At 48.5% G+C, this 14,005-nt stretch overlaps 1 protein-coding gene and 1 non-coding gene across 2 annotated transcripts in view; both read right to left on the reverse strand.

The window, feature by feature from the left end:
• WWTR1 (WW domain containing transcription regulator 1) overlaps nucleotides 1-14,005 on the reverse strand; it is a 130,379-nt gene that overhangs the window by 31,082 nt on the left and 85,292 nt on the right. The window lies entirely within an intron of this gene.
• Nucleotides 7,045-7,106, reverse strand: LOC118617986. The gene has a single exon (XR_004956933.1). It is a non-coding gene; the product is annotated as a U7 small nuclear RNA (small nuclear RNA).

The raw sequence follows: 14,005 nt of genomic DNA on the forward strand, positions 1-14,005 counted from the left end.
CCTCTCCCTTCCTCTCTCTCTGAAAACCGATAAAGGAAAAAAAAGAAACAGTGGCTGTTCTCCTCCTGAGGTTTGAACTAACTCTCACCTCCCTGAGGGCTGGATTCCTGCTCTTTATCACTAAGTCCTGGAAGGAGCCGCCTCCCCCACCCCTCAGAACCGAGCCCAGCAACGTGGATCTCCCCCATAAACACAGAACGGAGTGACCCAGTGTGCCGCAACGCGTGCCCAGCGGGTGCCCACCTGGCGCCTCCTCGTGAAATGGCAGGGGGGGGACCTGGCCCTCGCTATGGCGAAGAACAGCCCAAGGAGTCCAGACTGAGAACAGGGATCATATGGAGTTGAAGGTGGCAGGGCAGGATGGTTCTGGGGTGCAGGGCAGATTAGGAGGCTTGTGCCAGTTGGTAAACTAATGAAAGCTATTGTGAAGGACAGGGTTTGTCAATGAGGCCGATCAGATTCCGTCTGCTGGGCAGCCAATCAGACAGACGCGCTGCACAGGTGGACAGGGAGGGCGGAGGGACAGGACGTGGCCCAGCCGCAGACGGGGGTCCGCAGACGGGGGTCTGCCGCAAGGGAACTGTGCTCTACTCCAGAGCTCGCTTCCTCCAGACCCAGGAGACATTCTGTCAGCAAACTGCCCCCCGACTGCTACAGTGTAGCTTTCTCTGTTCTTCATTTCCCTCTCCTGTTCCTTCACTGTGTGTAAAGGAACCAATGTCTGTGCACAAGCATCTGCATGTATTAAAATGTTTTCATTGATTCTGTAGAGAGGAATGGAGGGATAGAAACATCCATGTGAGAGAGATACATCGATCGGCTGCCTCCTGCACGCCCCCTACTGGGGATCGAACCCACAACCCGGGTTTGTGCCCTGACCGGGAATCAAACCGGGACCTCTCAGTCTGTGGGATGATGCTCAATCCATTGAGCCACACTGGCCAGGCACATTCACATTTTTTTTTTTTTAACAAAATGGTCAATGATATGTTTAGATCGACATCAAATGGAGATGGGACGGGGGAAATTTTCGGTTCTGTGAAAATATCCCATTTCTCCAATAGGAGCATGCCCATTCAGTCCTTATCTTTGTATTCCAGTAAGTTATTTGGCTCACACTGTTTAACAACAACAACGACGACAACAAAAAGAACATAAAAATCCCTGCATACCTTGTTTGATTGGAGAATTCTAATGTTTTTCATGTATCATTGTAAAACCAAGAACAACTTTATAACTATTTCGTACGCAGGGATAAATCACTCTGAAAGAAACAAGTCCTAAGTCGTTTTCCCCTAAGGCAAGAGTCTTGTTGTTTAAATAAACATCTGGTTTAAAATGAATAATCATAATCATAATAATAATTTAGTGCACTTCGGATCTGACTTGCTAACGCACACAGTAGGCATTAAGTACATTCTGCCTGAACTGAGTAAACGTCAGGGTTTATGAGTCAGAAATTGGTAGTAAAATATTAGTTTTATTTATAAGATGATCACCATAGACATTCCAGGACAAACGAGACATCCCTCTCCGCCCCAAACACAGACACAAGTCTTTGTCTCTGAAGGAATGCATTTTAACCGCTGCTCCCATAACCTTGTAAGTGGACATTTCATGAATAGTAGATTTTTTTTTGCTGCTTTCTCTTTTTTGTTTTTGTTTTTTTTATCCTCACCGAGGACATTTTTCCATTTTTTTTTTTTTGTTCAGATAGAGTAGGAGAGAGAGGAAGAGAGAGAGGGAGGAAAAAAATGGTTGACGTGAAAGGGACACATCGACTGGTTGCCACCAGCACAACCCAACCGGGGCCGGGGACAAACTGCAACAGAGGTACATGCCCTTAGTGGGAACTGAACCCGGGTCTCTCCGGAGCGCAGGCCGACGCTCTAACCGCTGAGCCAAACCAGCCAGGGCTGCTGCTTTCTCTTTACTCCCCAGAGCATATCCCCTGCTGAGCACCCATCTCATTTTGCTGGTTTATTATTAGTTGTTTACAAAGCACCACCACCCACCACACTCATTATCGGTAGGGCCGTGAATTTGCCCTACACTGTGCCATCACCATAGATGTTCAGGCTGGAGGGGTCTTAGCAATTTAAACCAGGATTCTCAAGTGTTTCTTTAACAATAGGGTCTTTCTCCCGGCTGGTATGACTCAGTGGTTGAGCGTTGACCCTGCACCAAAAGGTCATCGGTTTGATTCCCGGTCAGGACACATGCCCAGGTCATGGGCCCGATCCCCAGTGGGGGGCATGCAGGAGGCGGCCAGTCGATGTTCTCTCTCGTTGATGTTTCTATCTCTCTCTCCCTCTCCCTTCCTCTCTCTAAAAATCAATAAAGAAAAAATATGTTTTAAAAAATATTCTCTGAGTTAAACCTGGCGACAGGTTCCCTACGCCCTAAAAAGCCTAATGAGATGAATGCAATTAACGTGTTGACGGCTACAAAATGACGAGAGCAACGTGGATCGTGTGTTAGGTGGCGGCCCGTCTGTGCGACGTGGTGTTACAGAAGAGATGGTGCAAGGTGCTCTTCAGCTCGCAAACAGAGAGGAAGAGACAAAACCGGACAACTCTGCGAGTCGCAGTCCAAGACGGTTGAAGGGAGGAGACGGCTGCGGCGAGGCGTCTCGGGCCTCTGGCCGCAGCAGCCCAGACGGCAGTGCTTTGTGCGGAAGGAGGTCACACACACAGCTGTGCCGTCTGACCAGGGGACCCGGCCACCGGGCTTCGGACGCGCTGCACAGCCGAGCGTCTGGGTGTAGCCACGCGTCTTTCTCTGTTCGTGGAACCTCCGTGGCTTACTTGGCATGGACTGGCCAGCTGTCACGTGTCGCCGTCTGAGGCAGAGCACACGTCTGTGCGGGCCAGCCCTGCCTCAGTCACGACCCAGCGCAGAGAGACGGGGCTGTGGACGCCTCTCTCGCCCTTCTGTTGTCTCTCTCAGGTCCTGCCAACAATGGGCCGCTTGTTTCTCTTATTTCCCAGAAACAGTCTTTGCCGTCCAACAAGGTCAGCAAAAAAAAAGACCAGCTTTTCACTCCAGGGTGCATTTGGTTCCAAAAATCTGTAAAGTATTAAACCAAGAAGTTGTACTCGCCCAACTTCACACTGAGCTCTTTCTTCCAGTTCTGGGTGAGAATCGCTGTAAAGACATTTCTCACCGGTTCGCTTGATAAGGACCAGAGCCCTGGGACTTGGGTGCCCTCGGCCCAACCTTCCCAGCCTCGTGGCTCCGAGCCTCGAAAACACTTCCAGGTGCCCCCAAACCTGACAGGTGGGCCTGCGGTTTTCCAGATGCCCCCAGCTCTTCTGGTTTTAGACGTGTCACCCAAGCTGCGTCTACTTCACAGGAAACGTTGAATTTTTAGGACCAGGAAATGATTTTTCCCACTCGCTGTCCTGTCTGCCCTTCCGGACAGCCCGAGTCTCCGGGACGCTCTGCTCTCCGAGGTGAAAAGGCGTCATTGCCTGTAGCACGGGTTTTAACGTTTTCCTAGTAAATGCATCACCTACAGTGCACCTTTTATTGGCATTTAGACATCCATTGTCATCACGGCACTACATCCAGAACAAGCTGGAAGAAAATCTTATCTTCCTGGCATGTTGATGTCTTCTGCGTCCTTTTGCTGTAAAGAAATCCTGTTTCTTCCACCTAAAGCCACATCAGAATACGCTCCTCAGATTTCATCCGATTTCAGGGCCATCTCCAGACTTATCAGACGCGGCCTGTGAAGCTAGGGAATGTAGGCAAATAATGAGCAAACTTGGAAAATGGAAAGCAGGAGCTTCACGGTGCGGCCGCAGTTATCGGGGTGTCTCTGAATCCAGTGCCGTGCCCTGGCACCAGCAGCAACCCCAAACGGCTTTCTTCTCTCCAGACAATAGGTATACTTTTCCTCCGGCAGGGAATGGAAACTCGGATTCATGCACTTATTTTCATGAGTCAGAAGAGAGTTGACTGGAGCTTTTTATTGGTCAGCCTTCCTGAACGGTTTTCAAACGGCTCCAGGTGCAAAGTGCAGCCCAGCTAAATATCAGAAAACGAATCCACAGCTGTTTTCCACAAGAAGTGGAGAGAAGTTGGCCAGTGTGGGCCGCTCGTGTTTCATCTGTTTTCTTTTCATAACTTGCCATTTTTCAGTAAACATCTTTATTATTGTAAGAGCTCATAGGGCAGACGCTCGGAGACAAAGGGCTTGATTTATGAGAGAGAACATGCAATGCGTAACCAAACTCGGAAAAACTGTCAGCTTCACAAGCAGTCAGAAATGCGAATTAAAGTAAGAGCCGTTTTTTTTCAGCAATCAGATTACAGAGGTAATAATGGGATGGGAGCGGTCTGCATCTTGGCATGGGGCCAGGATTACCAAGGAGGGTGTGAAACAATAATTAAATCAGGGGTAGCAAGGGTAGGAATTCTGAAAAAAAGACATGTCCAATTTTAGGCATTTATGCATATATGCATTTTGAGGACTGTACCCCTAGATTAGATAGTGACCCCAAAAGGTCTGGCCGGTGTGGCTCAGTGGTTGAGCGTCAACCCTGCACCAAGAGGTCGCCAGTAACATTCCCAGTCAGGGCACATGCCCAGGTTGTGGGCTGATTCCCAGTGGGGGGCGTGCAGGAGGCAGCCCATCGATGTTCTCTCTCATCGGTATTTCTCTTTCTCCCTCTCACTTCCTCTCTCTCTAAAATCAATAAAGAAAAAAACAATTTTTTAAAATAAAAAACTACCTTTAAAATGAAAAAGGATCATAATACTAGTAACAGTGGTGTCTGGGTGGTAGGACTCCACATGACTCTTTTCTTCCCGGAGTCCTTCCTGCAGTGCACGCGCGATGCTCGGCAACACCTGCGCGCCCAGCAGGTGCAGGGCCTTGCTGCCAGGTGCAGAGGCCTGGCCTTCGGGAGCCGTGTTCCAGCAGGGAGACGGGCGACAGCAAACCCACAGCATAATCCAGGGCTGAGGGCTTTGAGCAAACCAACATGGAACTACTTCAGTCCGGAAGTTTAGAAAGACCTCGGACCTCTCTGTGCTCTGTGATCTAAAAAAATCTGAGTCAAGTCCAGAAATCCGCTTGGGGGCCGATCTAGGCTGCGGAATAACAAGAGCAAAGGCCCCGAGGTGGGAAGGTGCCCGACCTCGGGCTTGGAGTGACTGCAGAACAGGGTGGCCCACGCGGCTGAGGCGCAGAGGGGGGACCAGGGCCCGTGGGGCCCCGTGGCTGTGGCGCGCACTGCCGTTGGCCGCTACCCCGGAGTGACAACGATGTCCTTTTGGCTCACTGCTGCAACGACACGGGAAAGTGCCAGAGAATTCCATACACTGTGGTCAAATAAAAAATTCTGAAGAAATGCAGGGATGGAGAAATGGTCCGCGAGCTGGTATCCCAGCCGCCCGAGAGGTGGCTCAGGGCTCTGGGGGGGGGGGGGGGCAGTGGGCTCCAAGCAACTCCGCTTTCAGACACTTCAAAGGAGATTCTGGTCCCAAGCAAAACAAAACAAAAACCTGTACCTCTAAATCTGATTTGGAAAGCTGTGCCAAAGAGGTTCTATTCTTAAACACCAAAACAAAACGAAACACAGAACCAAAAGGCTGCAAGTCGAGCTCTTCTGAAGTTGAGCCTTGACTGGCGCTGGGCAAGGGGTGGGCCCGCGCTCCGGTCCCCAGCGAGTCCAGGCTGGTGCCCTGGCACCACACCCTCACCCGTGTTCAGGGAGGTTACAGAAAACCTCTCGGAGACGCCCGGAGGTCAGCTGTTTCAGGACTGTCTCCTGCACCCCAGGGAGTAGATCCTTTGTGGGGAGTTAAGGGAGGACTCCCTGGTAGGCACCTGACCTTGGGAAAAACAGATTTCTCCTGGTCGCCAGGCAAGCCTTCGGCCATGAACGCTTTGACTCCGGTAACTGAACTTACCACCCTCTTTGCAAGAGTCCCCAGGTCTTCAAGCCAAATCTTCTAGCACCTCTTGCAACCACATGGCTAATAAAATAACAATGTTCTCACCCACAGTCTCCCTGTGCCTCAAGTATTTACATGTCCTTTCGAAGTGTGTTTCCTCAGAAGCCAGAGTAGGGAATACACGGGTGGAAGCATCATGGTCCGTTTGAAACTATATCCGCGTGTACAGCCGCATAGATACTCCATTGTATTTGTCCAGTTACATACTATTCTGCCCAGCCGGTATGGCTCAGTAGCATGTGAGCATGTCCCATGCACCAAGAGGTCACAGGTTCGATTCCCGGTCAGGGCACAGGCCCAGGTTGTGGGCCCGATCCCCAGTGGGGGGGCACGCAGAAGGCGGCCAATTGATGTTCTCTCTCATCGATGTTTCTCTCTCTCTCTTCTTCTCCCTCTCCAAAAATCAATAAAGCAAAAACATTTTTTTAATAAATACTGTTTGTTCGGTGAAGCTGAACTGAGCATGCAGGAAAGGCGGCCTCCGTCCCAGGAGGAGGTTTCTGTGGCCCCAGGACATCTCTTGCAGGAAGCAAACGGCGCTGTCCTAGCACCCTGTCCTCAGGGGACGCGCTCCAGGGAACTCAGCAAACCGCCCCGCCCTCCACAGACACTGCCGGAGCCACGCGCACCCCAGCACCACCCGGACGGGGACAACCTGACAGCGGTGCCCAAGGACAGGACGCGCCGGGCAGAACACGTGCCCTCGGCGGCATGCCTGCCAAGAACATATAACCCAAATCCAAATCACGAGGGAACACCAGCCCAGATGGAAAAACAATCTGCAAAATACCTGGCCGATAGATACTCTTCCGAATGCCCAGGTGCAAGAAGCCAGGCTGGGGCGTGTTCCGGGTAAAGACCAAGGAGACGGGACAGCACAGTGCACGCCTCTCGGGGGCCCGGGACCAGACCCACGAGAGCCATTACCACCATCACTGTGACAGCTGCAGAAATCTGATGCAGACTGTGGGCCAGACCAGTGCTGCACCAATGTTACATTTCCTGCTTTGGGTACCTCTACTGTACTTATGTAAGAATACGGCCTTTTATTTTACTTTATTTTTAATTTTTAATAGGGAGGGCCTTCCGGTAAAAACCTAAGACCTACTAAACAAATTCAAAAAGAACTGTAAGCACTAGAATATGCCCTTTTAGAAAATACAATCTGAAATATTTAGGGGTACGGGGCATTGTCTCCAACACAGTCTCAAAGGGTTCAGAGAAAAAGAAATACACACACACACATATATATATCAAGAGAGAGAGAGAGAGAGAGAGAGAGAGAGAGAGCGAGCGAGCCCTGGCCGGTTTGGCTCAGTGGTTAGAGCGTAGGCCTGCGGTCCAGAGAGACCTGGGTTCGGTTCCCGCTAAGGGCACGTACCTCGGTTACAGTTTGTCCCTGGCCCTGGTTGGTCGTGCGGGTGGCAGCGAGTTGATGTGTCTCTTTCACATCGATGATTCTCTCTCTCTTCCTCTCTTTCCCTCCCACTCTATCTGAACAAAAAAATGGAAACATGTCCTTGGGTGAGGATTAAAAAAAAAAAAAGAGAGAGAGAGACACACATATGGCCAGTGCTAGACAATTAACAGAGGTGAATACGGGCCAAGGGTACATGGCAGTTCCTTGTACTGTACTTGGAACTCTCTGTACGTTTAAGACTATTTCAAAATAAAAAGTCACATGTCAAAAAATCAAAAACAACAGTCCAGCCAGTGTGGCTCAGTGGTTGAGCGTCCACCCTGCACCAGGAAGTCACCCGTTCAATTCCCGGTCAGGGCACGTGCCCTGGTTGTGGGCCAAATCCCCAGTGGGGGGCATGCAGGAGGCAGCCAATCCATGTTCTCTCTCATCGATGTTTCCATCTCTCTCTCCCTCTCCCTTCCTCTCTCTCTAAACTCAATATAGAAAAAAAAAATTTTTTTTTAAATCAAAAACAACAACAAAAAAACTTTCCTATACACACCTGAAACTCCCTGGGGGTTGACAGACATTCTCAATCTGGCATCGTCCAGATACAAAATTCTAGGTGTAAAATGAGCCTTGGGGATAATGTGCCACAAGGTGACCCTAGCGGATAATATTATATCACATGTTTGAAAGGTACAAAGCGTAGATCTTAAAAGTTCTCGGCACAAGAAAAAAGTGTGTAGCTATGTTGCTGATGGATGTTAACTGGACTTACTGTGGTGATCATTTTGCAATACATACATGTACCGAATCATTATGGTGCACACCTAAAGCTAATGTAATATTATATTTCAATTATATCTCAATTGTTTCAATTTTTTTTCTTTATTGATTCTAGAGAGAGGAAGGGAGAGGGAGAGAGAGATGGAAACATTGATGAGAGAGAACACTGACTGGCCGCCTCCTGCACGCCCCTCACTGGGGATCAGGCCCACAACCTGGGCGTGTGTCCAGAGCGGGAATCGAACCGGCGACCTATTGGTGCAGGGTCGATGCTCAGCCACTGAGCCACACCGGCCGGACTAAATCTCAATTGTTTAAAAAGAGAGGGAAAAGTCTAATTTTTGAAAATAGAGTGCTTGGGAACACAGGACAGAGAGCTGCCTTGCGGGACCGGCTGGGACGGTGGTTCGGAAGAGACCGCTGGCCCAGCTGCACCCGGCAGGCCTGGGGACTGAGAACCGCACGTTTTCTTGGGGGACCCCGGGCTCCAAGAGAGTCAGGCGGCCACGCACGGTCCTCACTGCCGGGCCACAGCTGAAGAAACCGCTGCACGGGGCATTCTTCAAGGAGGGAAGCGGACAAGCTGAGGGGGGGCAGGGTGTCGGCTGCAGAGGGACAAGCACACCCGAGAAGACGGAAGCCTGTTCCAGAAGGACTGTCTCGGCCAGAGCCACCCTGTTTTAATATAGTGTGGACCCCGGGATCCCTTCCAATCGCAGAGGAAACCTTTCGTGCTTAACACTGGGGTCGAGACAGAAAAGACACAGCAAATGAGGTGAGTGGGGTCTCGGGGAAGCACCCCTCGTTCAGAGTGTCCCAGGCAATGCAAAAGCAACATAAGTGGTGGAGGCCAGGGGTCCAGGGCCTTCCATGTGCAGCTGCCAAAGCTTTGCTTTCATCGGGTGAGATGACCCGATTCCGTCTGGGGAGAAACCACGGTTCTAACTAGTTCAAGCATCGAGGCCGTTGATAAGGGTGGAGGTGGAATATTTTCCTGGTCGTGAAAGTGTGAGCTTGAAGCAGCTAAATGAAAGTGTCTCGGGAGCCAGGACCAAACCAGCCACATTAAAAATTGTTTTACTTTTTTTTTTTTGGTCCCAGCTCTGCAAAGATTTAACTCTTGGCAAAACTGGAAACTCGCAACTCGGTCTTCACTGGTGTCTGAGAAACATAAGACTAGAAAGGAAAAGGACAAAAATAATAGGGAATGAAATTCATGCCATGTAGCCCTGGGCCGCAGAATAACTTCCAATGAAACTTCCATCCACGGCTTCGTCCAAACCATACGATCCGCACGCTGAAAACCAGCGGGCGGGGAAGCTTGGTGCCGGGTTAAAAATACACTTTTTGAGGCACCCTTAAATCATTTTTTTGTAAAAGAAAGTAGCATCCCAAACAAATCCCTCCCCCAACACACACACGATGCATCTGCAAACAATTACTTGTTCAGTTCCATACAAACGAACCACGTCAAAATTGTGTGTTTGAAGGAATTCTGCTTTACTAGTGAACATTCCAAAGAAACTGGAAAAAATGAGGGAATTAAAGGAAGGCACGAACATTTATGTACATGACTGCTGGTGGGAATGCAGCCACTATGGAAAACAATATGGTGCTACCTCATAACATTAAAAATTGAACTGCCATTTGACCCAGTGATCCCACTTCTAGGAATATATCCTAAGAAGCCTGAAACATCAATCAGAAAGAATATATATACCCCCATGTTCGTAGCAGCATTATTTATAATAGCTAAGATCTGGAAACAGCCCAAGTGGATCAGTAGATGAGTGGATAAAAAAGTTGTGGTACATGTACACAATGCAATACTACGCAGCTGTAAGAAAGAGAGATCTCTTATCCTTTGAGACGACATGGAGGGACCTGGAGAGCATTATGCTAAGTGAAATAAGCCAGTCAGAGAAAGACAAATACCATATGACCTCACTTATTTGTGGAACATAATGAACAAAATAAGGTGATGAACTAAATAGACCCAGAGACATAGAAGTAGGGAACAGACTGACAGACTTGCATCAAGAGTTGCCGGTTTGATTCCCGGTCAGGGCACATGCCCAGGTTGTGGGCCTGTTCCCCAGTGGGGGGCGTGCAGGAGGCAGCCAGTCGATGTTCTCTCTCATCGATGTTTCTCTCTCTCTCTCCCTCTCCCTTCCACTCTCTATAAAGAAAAAAAAAAAATTAATAAAAAAAGGGCATGTATATCCCAGCACACACATATGTATTCAGGCATTTCTAGAACATTCAGTCAGGGAGCTGGGAGAAGTAGTTTCTCTGGGGAGGTGGGAAATAAGTATGAAGACTTATTTCTCATGAATATTCTTTAGAGCTGTTTGAATTTTTTGCCATGTTTGTGCTATTTTTCCAATAAAAAGAGCTAACCAAAAACATTGTACGAAAATAGTTATGGAGGTGAAAATAAGCTCATGATACGTGAGTGCGGAGAAAAGAAAAAAGGCTACAAAGAAAGAACACGGAGGATTTTCCAACCTTTTCTGTTTACCTTTGTGGCGAAAAAAGACAAATGTGTGGGGAAAGGTTAGTGCGCTTCTGAGTGGTCGGATTATGGTGTTTTACTGTTTCTCGTGTTTTTGCTGGTCAGCATTTGCCGCAAAGAGCAAACAGCAATTACATAACATGGGAGAAAGAAGACTCCTGAGTCTCTGCCTCAGATACCCGGGGATCTTGTTTTCCCCCCACGCGGGAAGAGGGGCTGTCTCCCTGTCTTCGGGGCTCGGTGAGAAAGGGCTCGGATGGCTCCTGTGGCCCTGGCGTCTTCCCGGTGTTACTGTGCTGACCCCATCACGGAGAACCAGAGCCTAGCGTGGCGGAGCAGCTGTCTCTGGCCACGAGCAACTGCGAGGCGTCCAGGGAACAAATTTAGACTTCCAGAGAGGAAGCTGAGGTCCATCCTCGAGTTGCCGTGGGGTGGGGGAGGGGATGATCACACGGGCCACACAGCGCGCCAGGGGCCCCACTGGATCAAAGTGCCACCTATCACCTGGAAGCCAGCGGCGGAAAGACCAGCCCTTGCTCCGGGCCACCCTGCGGGCAGCCACCGGGCAGCACTGAAACTGTCGGAATTCGCATCCAGACCCCAGAGGCCCGCAGCTTGGTGAAGAGATCAGACTCTGTTAAAGTGAATGCAAAAACGAGGGTGGTGCACACCAGCTGGGCTCTGCCTCTTCTGGGGGTGTGGGGCGCCCCCTGGAACTTCAGGCCACCTCTCAGGAAGCCAAGTGCAAGGCAGGCTCCCACACTTACCCTGTGAATGTAGACAACAGAGTTCAATCATCGGAATCCCGACCTCAAACGTTTCCCTGAGTGGTTAAGGGACCGGGTGAGAACTTTCTGGAAAGTGCTCTCGGGTGCACTGACACCCAGTGCACAGGGAGGGCTCCGATGCCACAGTGAATGTCGATTTTGGACAAGGAAGCCAGCCGAAAAGTTGGTGAGCATCCTTGGGGCCCTTCTCTGGTAACCCAGCTTAAAGACTGAACGCCTGAGTCGGGTTTTTGCCATTTATTACGATGGCCTCCTCCCATCACGGCGCTAAAACGCACATTTCCACGGTGGTTCCGACACCTGGCTGATGACCAGAGTCATCTGGAAACAAGAGAACAGCTCCGTTCCAGGCCCCACCCTGCATTGTCTGAAACAGGATTTCCAGGGGTGGGGCCCAGGCAGTACTGCTTCTAGCAGCAGCCCCTGGCCCTTCTTGGGGGGAGCAATCAGACTGCTGGATCCTGAAGATGCGTGACCGACAAATGCCCAAGGGGTACGGCTCGGGCTAGACCTGGACCCCACTTGGAGAGACACTGACCTTAGAGACTAGGGAATGACCTGTGGGCCCTTCTGTCCAGTGTTCATGGGGGTGGGCATGGAGGGGCCAGAGCCTTCTTCAACACCGCACCCTCTTCCCCCACCATAAAAACTAGACATGGCCGGTTTGGTTCAGTGGTTGGAGCGTCGGCCTGCGGACCAGAGAGTCCCGGGTTCAGTTCCCACTAGGGGCACGTAACAAAAACAAAAAACAAAAAAAACTACACCAAGTGGTTCTTTTTTCTTTGTCTAGCTATCATAAAGGCAATATAACCATATTTCAGGAAAAAAAAGGGGGGGGAATCACCCTAATCTAAAGGTCTTACTATAATTCCTATTAACAGTTAAAAATAGAAACCTGATTTACTCAATATACTTATTCTACAAAATGGTGCACTTGGCTAGGGGCTAGGAACCCACAGATGGACAGCAAAATCTAGGGGAAAGGGAGACTCTGAGCAGTCTTTTGTTTTTTTTCTTAAATAAAATGATAATCACAGCATAAGCAATTTTGCCTCTCTATAAAGTTAGACTGACAAAGTTTTCTATGTGCCACACAGTCCTTATAACTATTATTTTACTGGCTAAGGTGTATTTATTTTTGTGCTGCAGGTATCTGATGAGAGGGGCTACATTATAAAGGACACGTCTTGGTGTACACGTTTCCACAGTGCACACCTGGCAGGCGACCTACGAATTTTATCCTGAAGAATATTTTCTTAGGACAATTGTGGCATCAAACAATTTCCATGGATCTTGTGATTTCTTATCAAACAAGAGATTTTCTATCTAGATTCCTAAATTTCACATAATAAAATCTTTGTCTTTAATATATATATATATAATCTTAATATATCGAGATAAATGAAAACTGATCTAAATAAAAGATTCATGTGCATTTAGATAAATAAAGTATGCCATGGCAACACAAGGTTTATTACTTTATATACTATTACATTGTTTTACTGCACAAAAGGAATTGAGTCAGGCCCTGGTCAGGTAGCTCTGTTGATCAGAGTGTCATCCTAAAATGCCAAGGTTGTGGGTTCGATCCACGGTCAGAATACAGGCAGGAGTCGACCAACAGATGCATAAATAAGTGGAAGAACAAATCCATGTTTCTCTCCTGCTCCCTCTAAAATCAATCAATCAATCAATCAATCATTGAAACAGAAGAGGAATTAAATCAGTTGATAACTTGTTTTCAGCACCCATTCCACAAATGCCTTAAAATTCTTAAAAGAAAGGAACTGTAATGAATCTCCTTTTGGGAAAACCCAACGTCAGTAACATCGACGAAATAGAGTAAATTTTGACAACAGATGGCTTCCTTCAAATCAATCTAAGAAGTATAGTATTGATTTTCTACAGAGTTTACAAAACGGTTTCTTCTTTTTCTAATCAAGAAAACAACAAACTTTTACACCTGAAACTAATACAAAATAACATTGAATGTAAACTGTAACTGAAAAATGAACACCCACTTTCCAGCACCCCAATCCTACCAACGCCCCGTCTCCTCCACCCTCCCCCATAAAGTCTGCTTCCAGTTTGTCTTTGTGTGCCTGTGCGTGTGTGCGCGCATGTGCTAGTATGCTCTAGGCTAATTTATCCTGCAGAAACCGCAAAGTTCAAAAAGTAGTGAGAACATCAGAGCTGGAAAAAAACACAGTAGCCAGATTTGTCTGCCATGAACTCACCACATGAAGTGGACTAGGACAAAAACAGGAAAAAGAAAGAAACAGGCACTCTACATAAAAATCTGACATCTACCCCACTTACAGCCTACCTTCCTACAGGCTTTAAGCAGTGCTAGGCTATTTTATTTGCTCTTGAGAAAATGGTTTTAAGCGTCTCTGTCCACTTCCTAGGGAGAAGAATAAGCCAATTTAGCAAATGAGCACAGACAAGATTTTCCTTCCATCTTGTCTCAAAAAGCATGCCCTGCAAACACACAAAATACGAAAAACGCACATGTTAGCAATTTGCAGTCCAGATGAAGACAGA

Source organism: Molossus molossus, unplaced genomic scaffold (assembly GCF_014108415.1).
Source record: "Molossus molossus isolate mMolMol1 unplaced genomic scaffold, mMolMol1.p scaffold_m16_p_5, whole genome shotgun sequence".
Taxonomy (NCBI): domain Eukaryota; kingdom Metazoa; phylum Chordata; class Mammalia; order Chiroptera; family Molossidae; genus Molossus; species Molossus molossus.